This window comes from Cebus imitator, unplaced genomic scaffold, assembly GCF_001604975.1.
Source record: "Cebus imitator isolate Cc_AM_T3 unplaced genomic scaffold, Cebus_imitator-1.0 Scaffold360, whole genome shotgun sequence".
NCBI lineage: Eukaryota > Metazoa > Chordata > Mammalia > Primates > Cebidae > Cebus > Cebus imitator.
Window position 1 is genome coordinate 883,698 of NW_016107675.1, and position 4,167 is coordinate 887,864.

Genomic DNA, 4,167 nt, shown 5'->3' on the forward strand with positions numbered 1-4,167 from the left:
TTGCCTAGATTTTCTTCTAGGGTTTTTATGGTGTTAGGTCTTATGTTTAAGTCTTTAATCCATCTGGAGTTAATTTTAGTGTAAGGTGTCAGGAAGGGGTAACTGGACCCCTTCCTGAAAATGAAGAACCTTTTAAGAAATATTTTCTTCCTGCTAAGGTGTGATATTTCTTAAAGAAGGTGTGGTATTTCTCAAAACACTCAACTCACTGAATTTTATTTGTACTCTACATAGAAAAACAAAAATGAACACTATTCTGTATAGGAAGGTGTTGCAGATATCCATTCCTGATGTGGATATACAAGATCAACTGTTTTTCTTCCACCTCTGAGTGATTGTTTTATGCAGTTCTAGAAAATAAGATATATGTGAAAATCTGATGTCTTTTCTCCAGTTTTTCATCTTTTTCTCCCTTGTACATAGACGTGTTTAAAGGCATTGGAGATATGTATTAATAAGCATGTGGGAAAAAAACAAATCAATTGCTTTACACCCATCCTACCACCTCTCAATGTATATTTACATAAAATAAGTTCTTATTTAAGTTGCTATTAAGTGCTTTTTTAAAAAATGTATGCAACAATAAGCATTTATAGCAGATACTGAAGAGCACTACCATATACAGAAAAAATGTTATTGTATATCAAAAAGAATTATGAATCAACAAAGAATATTATTTTAATGAATAATCTAAAAATGTGATTGATGACTAATTTTAGACATACATATTTATATTTTGTATCAAATAAAATTGCAGTGTAAAGTAAGATGTATATTTTCAGTGATTTGAGTTAGAATTCGCTTTTGTTTAACTTTTGAATATATTTTATTTAGGAGAGCTCAGAAAATAATCAATGTCTCTACATAGTTTCACTTAAAATATGATAGAAGTGAGACAAATTCTTGGTAAACTATCTCTAGGTAATGTAGTGACATATGATTAGCTATTTGGTTGGGTTTGAACTTTATATAAAGTTACAGTCTTTGTAGAAAGTTTTGGGACAAATTACATGAAGGCCTCACCTCTGATTTGCTTCAGTTGGTTTTATATGGTGTCATGACAGCAAAGAGAAATTATCCATCATTGATAGAAACTAGGAGATACAGCATCTACTTGAAACATTAGAAAGAAGGAATATAATCAGTATGGTGGAGGAGAAGCTGAAAGGGAGAAATGTTTCTCAGTTATTTTATTTTCAATGTTAAAAAATGTATGCCAAACTTTAACAGGTAATAGTGGTAGGGTGTAGAAGAAAAATAAGTTTAAAAGTTGAAAAGTTTTGGTGGGAAAAAGTTTGCAAGACTTACAAGTTTGTTATAAACAAAAGGAGAAAATTGACCCACATATACATTTTAGTTTTTTGTTTGTTCTTAAACTTTTATTTTAGGTGCAAGGTTACATGCGCATGTTTGTTATATAGGTAACTTGCATATCACAGGAGTTTGTCATACAGATTATTTCGTCACCCAAGTAATAAGCATAGTACCCAACAGATACTATAATCCTCACTCTCCCTTCTCTCTTCACTCTCAGATAGTCCCTGACTTCTATTGTTCCTTTCTTTGTGTCCAGATGTACTTAGTGCTTAACTTCCTACTATAAGTAAGAACATGAGGTATTTGATTTTCTCTTCTTTTGTTAGTTTGCTTAGGATAATGGCTTCCAACTCCAGCCATGTCTCTGCAGAGGTCATGATCTTGTTCTTTTTATGGTCGTATAGCATTTCACATAAATGTACCACATTTTTTTTTTTTTATCCAGTCTACCACTGATGGGCATTTAGGTTGATTTCATGTCTTTGCTTTTGTGAACAGTGCTGCAATGAACCTACATGTGCATATAACTTTTTGACAGAATGATTTATATTCTTTTGAGTATGTACCCAATAATGGAATTGCTGGGTCTAGTGAAAACTCTGCTTTGAGTTCTTTAACAAATCACCACACCGTTACCACAATGGCTGAGCTAATTTACATCTCTTCAGCAATGTATAAGCATTGTCTTTTCTCTGCAATGTTATTCAGAGCCTCTGTTATTTTTTGACTTTTAATAATAGCCATTCTGACTAGTGCGAAACTGTATCTCACTGTGGTTTTTATTTGTATTTCTCTAATGATTTAGAATATGTGATAATATTTAGAATATATAATGTTATATTTACATATTATAAATATGTAATAATTAGAATATGTAATATTAGTAATATTTAGAATATGTGATAATTTTTTTCTAATATTTAAATATTTCTGTCAACATAAAAATTAAGAAAAAATAAATTTATATTTCATGAAAGTGTCTTTCCCATGTTAATAAGATTTAACAAAATAAAGTAGATATATAGGTACACATTTTTCTGAATTATATTTACTAAGACTTAACAAATTAATTTTAGTATATCATAAACTTGGAAAATATATAATGTATGTGAAAACTTTAATTTTTACATCATTGAAAGTATGTGAATGTCACTGATATAATAGGATTTCAAAAAAGAGCTGTGGAATGTATACTTTTTTCCCAATACAATTATAAAAGTTTGATAATATATAAAAAACAAAGCTATTCGAAGTTATTGGATATAAAAGATCAATAAATGTTCAAAATTCCAGAGAGCAGAGAAGCAAATGATGGTTACAACCACATCAGTCTTCTGTCTTCCCCCTTGGGGTATTTGTCAATTCATAGAAGAAATAATTTAGGTTGAGTAGAAAGTGGATATTTTGGTTTGCTGTCAATTGCGTGGGTCTGAGGAAACAAAGGTTAGGTAGGCTCTGAGGCTGCCAAGGAGCTGGGTTAGCTGTGCTGAGAGAAAGAAAATCACAGGGAGTAAGCCTCAAATTCCAAGCATAATTTATCCTGAGTCACTCTGTGGATGCCAAATCTGAGGCTTCTGGAAACCAAACATAAACAAAAGAGTCAAGGTCTTGAGCTGAGATTTCAGCAGTTACATAGTGCTACGAGATAAATCTGAATTTAAATACTTGACAATGATGTGAAACTCTTGTTACACACATTCTGTTTAAGTGTATTTCTGATGAGAACACAGAAGGTTTAAATGCTTGGAGCAAGAGCATATGAGCCTTAAAAATGTTTGTATAATTTTTCATACACAAGGTCTGTTATACAAGTAAAATTTTTATAAAAAGCAGGAAAAGAAACACAATATCAGAAGAAACTGAATCATAGAGATGTGATGAAATAATGAACAAATTCTAGAGATAGTTAGTGGCAATGGTTGCCTAAACAATGAGAATGTATACTTAATACTTCTGAATTGCATGCTTAAGGGACATTGGATTTCTTTTTTTTAATTTTATTTATTTTTATATTTTTATATATTTTTTCATTTTATTTATTTATCTATTTATTTATTTATTTATTACACTTTAAGTTCTGGGGTACCTGTGCAGATTATGCAGTTTATATAGGTATACACGTGCCATAGTAGTGGTTAGCTGCATCCACCACCCCATCACCTGCATTAGGTAATTCTCCTAATATTATCCCTCCCCAATACCCCCACTGTGTCCATGTACTCTCATTGTTCAACACCCTCCTATGAGTGAGAACATGCAGTGTTTGGTTTTCTGTTCTTGTGTCAGTTTGCTGAGAATGATGGCTTCCAGTTTTATCCAGGGACATTAGATTTCCAACATTGAGCCTGAAAGAAGAGATAAAGGAGATAGAAGCATTTTTTTTTAATTACTAGCTAATAATTTCCTAAAACTAATCAAGGATATTAAGTTCTGTGCAAAAATCGAGGTTGAAAACAACCCCACCAAAAACAATTACAAAAGCAACTTAAACCTTAGAAAATTGCAGTTAAGCTTTTGGGGGGAAAAAAAAAAGAAAGAAACAGAGACACAATTCAGATTACTTTTTGGGGATCAAATCAATGTTAAGACACATTGAAATTCTCAATAGAGTTCCTAGAAGCCTGTTGATAGAATATAGTGGAATGGTGTTCTCTGTGTTTCCTGGACTTGAATGTTGGCCTGCCTTGCTAGGTTGAGGAAGTTCTCCTGGATAATATCCTGAAGAGTGTTTTCCAGCTTGGATTCATTCTCTCCATCACATTCAGGTATACCTATCAAATGCAGCTTAGGTCTTTTCACATAATCCCATTTTTCTTGGAGGCTTTGTTCATTTCTTTTTACTCTTTTTTA